Raw genomic sequence first — 9,332 nt, forward strand, 5'->3', positions numbered from 1 at the left:
GGCTTGTTTTGTGTTGGGATTTTGTGGGTGGTTGTTTCCTGTCTCTGTGTTTGTGTTCTGCACCAGATAGGACTGTCTCGGTTTTCACGTTTGTTGTTTTGTATTGTTGTAAGTGTTCACAGTTTGTTAAATTAAACATTTTGAACACTAACTGCGCTGCATTTTGGTCCTCTCCTTCATCCCAGGAAGAAAGCCGTTACAATATTAAGGCGTGGGATGTTCACTGTATTACAAGGAACAATAGCAGGTATATTTCATTCCAGCAGCTGGCATATTCTGTCATTCACAATTCACCTGTGGGAACATGGCGACTCCCGACAACATGGCGAGTCCCGACAACATGGTGACTCCCGACAACATGGCGACTCCCGACATAATGGTGACTCCCGACAACATGGCGAGTCCCGACAACATGGCGACTCCCGACAACATGGCGACTCCCGACATAATGGTGACTCCCGACAACATGGCAACTCCCGACAACAGAAAGAGTTGGCCACTACTATTCTAAAGATTATTTGTGAGGAAATGACCTCTGCCCGCGACTTACAATTAAACACGGTCAATTAATATCTTGCATTGCTCACTTCTAAAGTGGATTCCTACTCAACTAAAGTAGAAAGTTTGGAGCCAGCGGCCAATGTGTCAGAGGGGCGAAAACAGCGTGAACTAAGCTAGAAAGTGAAATCAGACTCCAAAAAAACAATCACTCGAAAATCATTCCCGTAAATTCAATGTGCAGGTCACAGGACTTGAACCTGGTGTCGAAGCTTCAACCCAATTTCCTTCATAAGCAATCTTTTCTATAAATTGTTTGGGCAAGAGAAGCTGGGTCCAATGCCACTGATAAACATTGAGCACCACATGGGTCCTCTCCGTAACAGATCTCGTGTAGGATTGTACGAATCCACAGTTTTGAAGTCAAACAGCAAATTGTTCAACTCGCAGCAGAATCAGGCTGCTCTGATGTATGCAGAGAAGAGGATCAGCATCTACCCAGATCTGAGTGCCGAACTGCTGAAACAAGCTAAATCTGAGATGCGGCTTCATCCACTCAGCAATACTCATCTTGATCTTCCAGAATACAACACACACGATTTCCACTGCCAAGGAGGCTCAAGACTTCTTTGAGAAGCACATCACACAAGGGGACAAGCCGACAGATCTAAGCTAACCCCAATTTGACTAGCTCATAATTCAGGTATACTATCCATGCACAATCACACAGCCTAGCCTATGGACAATTATTATTATTATTGCTGATCATTGGACTTCATTATTATATTGCCTATTGTCCAGGACATTTAGACAAGGATGACACCACGCCAATAAATGAGCAATGGACAATATACAGTGCCTTCAGAAAGTATTCACACACCTTTACTTTTTCTACATTGTTGTATTACAGCACAATAATAACCTAATTGACAGAGTGAAAAGAAGGAAGCCTGTACAGAAAGAAAATCTACTTGAAAATCTAGGGCAAGACCTGAAAATGGTTATCTAGCAATGAACAACCAATTTGACTGAGCTTGAAGAAATTTTAAAAGAATAATGGCAAATGTTGCACAATCCAGGTATGTGTCACGGCCGTCGACTGAAGTAGACCAAAGCGCAGCGTGGTGAGCGTACATTTCTGTTTTTTGAGGTAAATGTCAACAACAAAACAATGACACAACCGTGAAGCTTAACATAGGCTATGATGCCTCTAACAAAGTCAACTTCCCATGATTGAGAACCATACCCAGCCAAAACATAGAAATACAAAATCATCGAAAACAAAAACATAGAATGCCCACCCCTAATCACACCCTGACCAAACCAAATAGAGACATAAAAAGGCTTTCTAAGGTCAGGGCGTGACAGTATGGAAAGCTCCTCGAGTCTTACCCAGAAAGCTGTAATCGCTGTGCTGTGCTTCTACAAATTATTGACTCAGGGCTGTGAATACTTATGTAAATAAGATATATTTCTGTATTTCATACTCAATAAATTTGCAAAAATTTCGAGAAACATGTTTTTCCTTTGTCATTAATGTAATCCATTTTGAATTCAGGCTGTAACACAACAAAATGTGGAATAAGTTAAGGGGTATGAACACTTTCAGAAGGCACTGTATTGAAGTGTCAAACAGACTTGGGCTGTTTCCTTGTGGGACTACAGAGCATTGCATCCCTATAATATGGGCTAAATATGGCAATATAAATTGAAGGTTATTCCCCTACTATTTTTACTGTACTACTGTGTACAATAGACTCCTTTTAGTTTTTTATTCCTGTTGATGGCTGTCCAGCTCCGTTTATGCTACTGAATTTATTTCCCATGGAGGACTTGGCCTTTTGGCCATGATTCATTATTGTGAAGATCTTTAACAGACTGCATTTCCTGTACATACATTATTTGTATTTATTTTTTACATAGTATAGAGCACATAAATGCTTTATACAAAATGACCTAAACATGTTTTAAGGTCATTTAAACCTTATTGCTAATAATAATGATAATAATGGATCAAGGGCTATTGCTCCTACAGCCATCCTATTTGACTGTTGAAACTTGCATTTCTGTTTTATTTAGCCTACTAAAGAAAACAATTATATCATTAATAATATATATATTTTTCAATGGCAATGCTAGCTATTCTCTTGAAATTGAAAGGCCTTAATAGTCCTATAAAAAGCCTTGCATTTTATCACTGGAGACAATTTTTGTACACAAAACTGCCTTTTATATAGCTCTGTTGGCTGGGAGTCTGACTACCAGAAGGGCCCAACATTGTCTGCTATTTGAATATAAAGCAGTTCTCTAGAAACTCCCATACTACCTCACCTCACCTCACTTCTTAATTGGAAATCCAGCCATCGTCAAACTCGCTCTGAACACTGGCTGGTTGTAGAGGTTCCGGGGGTCTCCACAGAGTCCAGAAAGATTACTTTTAGTTTCTGTGAAGTCGGGGTCGGGTCAAAGCTAGCAGGGGACCCAATTCGAAAGCAGGCTCACTCACCCAGATTGTCAAAATCAAATAAATAGCCATTTCAGACTATTGCCTGTCAGCTAACAGGTGTCTTGAAGCTAAATTTAAGCATAAACTTCGCTTTCGTTGTGTGACAGAAGTAGCTATCACGCGGTACAACATGCTACTAGCTAGCTAATGGTGTTAACTGGGCTAGTCTAGCATCCACTAATGACTGTTAGCCAGCTAGCTGTCTGACAGCTAGCTGTCATTTGAACTGTTCAAATCTTCAATTCAGACGTCTTTAAGGAGCCGTGGGGTATATTTTGTTCCAAGGAAACAGTTGTATTTTTTTTATAACTAAGGATTTGATATAACAGCTTGTTTATTGTGCTACGTCGCTCCACTGTAAGCAAAAAGAGATCTACAAACACGAACCGCCATGGACGGTGTATGCAATGAACTGGTGCGTTCGTCCCGACAAGCGCTTTCTCCTGGCCCTTGGAGGTTACGTTGAAGAATATAACAATAAGATGCAGATTGTGGGTCTGGAGGAGGAGAGTTTAGAGTTCATCTGCAGGAACACCTTTGACCACCTCTACCCCACCACCAAGATCATGTGGATCCCGGACAGCAAGGGTGTTTACCTAGACCTGCTTGCCACTAGCGGGGACTACCTGCGCATTTGGGGGATCAGTAACACAGAGACGCGTTTGGAATGCTTGCTGAATAACAACAAGAACTCTGACTTCTGTGCACCATTCACCTCGTTTGACTGGAATGAAGTAGATCCTAATCTACTGGGCACCTCCAGCATTGACACCACCTGTATAATCGGGGGAGACTGGCCAGGTACTGAGCAAAGTCAACCTCATATCTCGCCAAGTCAAGACCCAGCTCATTGCTCATGACAAAGAGGTGTATGGCATAGCGTTCAGCCACGCAGGCGGTGGTCGGGACATGTTTGCGTCGGTCGGAGCGGACGGCTCAGTAAGGATGTTTGACCAGCGGCACCTGGAGCACAGTGCCATCATCTATGAAGACCCCCAGCACCACCCCCTACTGCACCTCTGCTGGAACAAACAGGACCCTAACTACCTGGCCACCATGGCTATGGACGTCATGGAGGTTGTGATTCTGGACGTGCATGTTCCCTGCACGCCGGTGGCCCGCCTCAACAATCACTGGGCATGTGTCAACGGATTCGCCTGGGCTCCCCACTCCTCCTGTCACATCTGCACTGCAGCTGAAGACCACCAGGCGCTGATATGGGACATCCAGCAAATGCCCAGGGCCATCAAGGACCCTATTCTGGCCTGCACAGCAGAGGAGGAGATCAACAACGTCCAGTGGGCCTCCACCCAGCCTGACTGGATCGCCATCGGCTACAACAACTGCCTAGAGATCCTGCGGGTCTAAAGCCAACCTTCACCTGAGGGGTGGATGTGAAGGGGTGGAGGATGAGGACAATGTGTGTATTCAGTGATTTTTGAGTGGAAGTAAATCTTGCAGGACTGCCTCAACCCACTGGGAGACAGGCGCAAGAATGCGTAATATTTTTTTTTACTCAGCCCAAATTACGGCGTGCCGTGTAAAGACATGGGGACGAAGACCAAACAAACACGTATACAAAACACAGGGTTGAAACCCAAACAAAAGAGCGAGGAGTACCTCGAATAAATACACATGCACACAATGATTAACACACAGGACGAGACCCGTAATCATCTGCGCAATCACAAGGGCACGAAAGCCCAAAACACACAGCAGAGGTACTCACACGCACCAACGGACATTGTAACAATAATCGATCCCCCAATGGAAACCAAAGGGCACACTTATACAAATACTAATCAGTGGGAATAGGGTACAGGTGTGCGTGATGAAAGTTCCGGAGGGATCCGTGACATTTAGGGTCATCTGGATGTCTTTCTGAACTTGTTTAAATCCAGTTGTAGACTTTGAAACCATCATTATTTTAATGTGACAAGTATTTTTTAAATGGTTTGCTGGTACCAGATCCCTTCCATGATTATACTGTGATAATCTGACATGTAGAGAAGTGACTAAAGTGTTATGCTCCAGAGTGGCACAGCGGTCTAAGGCACTGAATTTCCATGCTTGAGGCATCACTACAGACACTGGTTTGATTCCAGGCTGTATCACAACCGGCCGTGATTGGGAGACCCCTAGGACGGAGCACAATTGGCCCAGCGTCGTCCGTGTTTGGCCGGTGAAGGCCGTCATTGTAAATAAGAATTTGTTCTTAACTGACTTGCCTAGTTAAATAAAGGTTAAAAAAGAATGGGGGATAAGAAGGAGGGGTGAGAGTGAGAAATGTAGGGAGGGTGAGGACCCTGGTGTGTGACAGTAGTCACAAGTAAAGTGGCAACCAGAATTTCTTATTGAGGGCCATTTAGTGAAGCTATCTTTTACAGCTTACACGATACACCAACAAGTGTTATTAACTTTGCATTGGTTATATTCTTAAAAAATGTTGTTGTACGTTTTACCCCTTTTTCTCCCTAATTGGTATTTGCAGTCTTGTACCATCGCTGCAACTCCCGTACGGACTCAGAAACATGACCATGCCAAGCCGCACTGCTTCTTGACCCACTGTTTGATTAAGCCGGAAGCCAGCCGCACCAATGTGTCGGAGGAAACCCTATACAGCTGGCAATCGAAGTCAGCGTGCATGCGCCTGGCCCGCCAAAAGGAGTCGCTAGAGCGTGATGGGACAAGGACATCGCGGCCGGCCAAACACTCCCCTGACCTGTACGATACTGGGCCAATTGTCCACCGCCTCATTGGTCTCCTAGTCGCGGGAGGCTGCAACACAGCCTGCGATCGAACCCAGGTCTCTAGTGATGCCTCAAGCACTGCGATGCAGTGCCTTAGACCGTTGTGCCACTCAGGAGGCCCACATTGGTTATATTCTTTACAGGACAATGATTAGCAGGCATGATAAACAAATCTGTAATTACAGATGCCTCAAGTGTGACCTATGTCAGCAGTTTGTTATTGACATCATATTTTTTGCTTACATAATGTCATGGCTCGCTTCATCCAACAGATGGCAATTCACATCACTGCTCACCAAAGCTTCATTTTGTAATTTTACTGCACCCACAAACTGCTACATTATCCATCATTTAGTTGTTCTTCTGTTACGTTGAAAGTGCACATACAGTACAGTCATGTCAAGTATTCTATCAATACATTAGAGCAGGGTTTAGAGCAGGAACATAAGAGCAGGACCAAGTATGGTAAACCCTGCATTAGAACAAGGCACAAAACAACACTAATAACACACTGTATGTACAGAACCTTGCAAAAGTATTCATCCCACTTTATGTTTTTCCTATTTTGTTGCATTACAACTTGTAATTTAAATGTATTTTTATTTGGATTTCATGTAATGGACATACACCAAATAGTCCAAATTGGTGAAGTGAAATTATGAAAATAACTTGTAAAAAATTGATCAAATAATAAAAAACTGAAAAGTGGTGCGTGCATATGTATTCACCCCCTTTGCTATGAAGCCCCTAAATAAGATCTGGTGCAACCAATTACCTTTAGAAGTCACATAATTAGTTAAATAAAGTCTGGCTGTGTGCAATCTAAGTGTCACATGATCTGTCACATGATCTCAGTATATATACACCTGTTCTGAAAGGCCCAAGAGTCTGCAACACCACTAAGCACGGAGCACCACCAAGCAAGCGGCACCATAAAGACCAGGAGCTCCCCAAACAGGTCAGGGACAAAGTTGTGGAGTACGGATCAGGATTGGGTTATAAAAATATCACAAACTTTGAACATCCCACGGAGCACCATTAAATCCATTATTAAAAAATGGAAAGAATATGGCACCACAACAAACCTGCCAACAGAGGGCTACCCACCAAATCTCATGGACCAGGCAAGGAAGGCATTCAAACCATCATGGTCACCTAATAATCCCCAGTTTACAATTGGCTCATTCATCCCCCTCCTCTCCCCTGTAACTATTCCCCAGGTCGTTGCTGCAAATGAGAACGTGTTCTCAGTCAACTTACCTGGTAAAATAACGGTAAAATAAAATAAATAAATAAAAAAAATAATCAGAGAGGCAACAAAGAGACTAAAGATAACCCTGAAGGAGCTGCAATGCTACATAGCGGAGATTGGAGTATCTGTCCATAGGACCACTTTAAGCCGTGCACTCCACAAAGCTGGGCTTTACGGAAGAGTGGCCAGAAAAAAAGTAATTGCTTAAAGAAATAAATAAGCAAACACGTTTGGTGTTCACCAAAAGGCATGTGGGAGACTCCCCAAACATATGGAACAAGGTACTCTGGTCAAATGAGACTAAAATGTAGCTTTTTGGCCATCAATGAAAACACAACAACTAGTGCAAACCCAGCACCTCTCATCACTCTGAGAACACCATCCCCACAGTGAAGCATGGTGGTGGCAGCATCATGCTGTGGGGATGTTTTTCATTAACAGGACTGGGAAACTGGTTAGAATTGAAGGAATGATGGATGGCGCTAAATACAGGGAAATTCTTGACAGAAACCTATTTCAGTCTTCCAGAGATTTGAGACTGGGACAAGGTTCACCTTCCAGCAGAACAATGATCCTAGGCATACTGCTAAAGCAACACTCAAGTGCTTTAAGGGGAAACATTTAAATGTCTTGGAATTGCCTAGTCAAAGCCCAGACCTCAATCCAATTGAGAATCTGTGGTATGACTTAAAGATTGCTGTACACCAGTGGAACCCATCCAACTTGAAGGAGCTGGAGCAGTTTTTCTTAGAAGAATGGGCAAAAAAAACCAGTAGCTAGATGTACCAAGCTTATAGAGACATACCCCAAGAGACTTGCAGCTGTAATTTCTGCAAAAGGTGGCTATACAAAGTATTGACTTTGGGGGGGGGTGAATAGTTATGAACGCTCAAGTTTTTTTTGTCTTATTTCTTGTTTGTTTCACAAAAAAAAATATTTTGCATCTTCAAAGTGGTAGGCATGTTGTGTAAACCAAATGATACAACCCCCCACCCCCCCCCCCTCAGTCAATTTTAATTCCAGGTTGTAAGACAACAAAATAGGAAAAATACCAAAAGGGGTGAATGCTTTCGCAAGCCACTGTGTGTATCTATATATCTCATATTCAGTGGTGTAGTTGGGGCTATATGCAGAAATACACCGTATACCCACTTTTTTTTTGCAGTGGGAATTGTGTATACTCACTTCTTAATCCCCACTGATTCGTAACAAAGTAGCGTAGTGGAGGTATACACCATATCAATTATGTAGTACAATAGAGAAATCATGCAAAAAGTAGCTTAGACAAACGCAAAGCACTTCAAATACTGTATATCTGACAGGCAGCTCACAAAAGATTGGTAGACGGACATTGATTTCCATAAGTGTCTTTAGATTTTGAAATTTGGAGAAGCTTTCAATTTATCTTTTCTACCAATCTTCAATTTACCATTTCTACCAATCTGCGTGCCAGTTGAGATTATTTTTAAGTGCGCATTTTTGTTTTCTTTTTAATAATAGCGCTTTCTTTTCATAAAATAATTGTCACGTGGTTAATCATAAAAATCAGAATTAAAATGATAAAACTCAAAGTTAAAAGGAAACTATTGCGAGAGTACCAGCCTATGCGATATGGACACATTGATACACTCTGATACACTCTTAGCAGCTGAAGAAATTAGAGCATAGAACTCATAGATAGCCTATAGGCCAATTCAGCAGTAGGCCTATAACTTCCATCGTCAATTAAGTAAAATATACTGAACAAAAGTAAAACGCAATATGCAACAATTTCAAAGATTTGACTGAGTTACAGTTGATAAGTAAATCAGTCATTTGAAATAAATTCTGTAATGCATCTGTGTGTAGCTGGTGTAGATGAGTCAGGCGCAGGACAGCAGATATGTGTCACAGCGGCGTGTATAAGTGGCAGAGGAAGTCAGGCGCAGGAGAGTCAAAATAGAGTGTAGCATGGAGTACTTTAATAAAAGTCCCAGTAATTAGCTCCATAACACTCACGGAAAAATATCATACAAAATCTGGGTACGAAGACCCATCGCACACCTATACACAAACAACACTTGACAACGAACAATCTCTGACAAACACATGAAGGGAAACAGAGGGTTAAATACACAACAGGTAATAAATGGGATTGACAACAGGTGTGTGGGAAGACAAGACAAAACCAATGGAAAATGAAAAATGGATCGATGATGGCTAGAAGACCGGTGAAGTCGACCGCCGAACACCGCCCGGACAAGGAGAGGCAACGACTTCGGCAGAAGTCGTGACAGTACCCGCCCCCTGACGCGCGGCTCCAGCAGTGCGTCGACACCGGCCTCGG

The 9,332-nt window shown here is 42.8% G+C and overlaps 1 pseudogene; it reads left to right on the forward strand.

The window, feature by feature from the left end:
• The first annotated feature begins 304 nt into the window (after positions 1-304).
• Positions 305-4,430, forward strand: LOC129835935 (DDB1- and CUL4-associated factor 7-like; annotated as a pseudogene).
• The last annotated feature ends 4,902 nt before the right edge of the window (positions 4,431-9,332 follow it).

This window comes from Salvelinus fontinalis, chromosome 37 (assembly GCF_029448725.1).
Source record: "Salvelinus fontinalis isolate EN_2023a chromosome 37, ASM2944872v1, whole genome shotgun sequence".
Lineage (NCBI taxonomy): Eukaryota > Metazoa > Chordata > Actinopteri > Salmoniformes > Salmonidae > Salvelinus > Salvelinus fontinalis.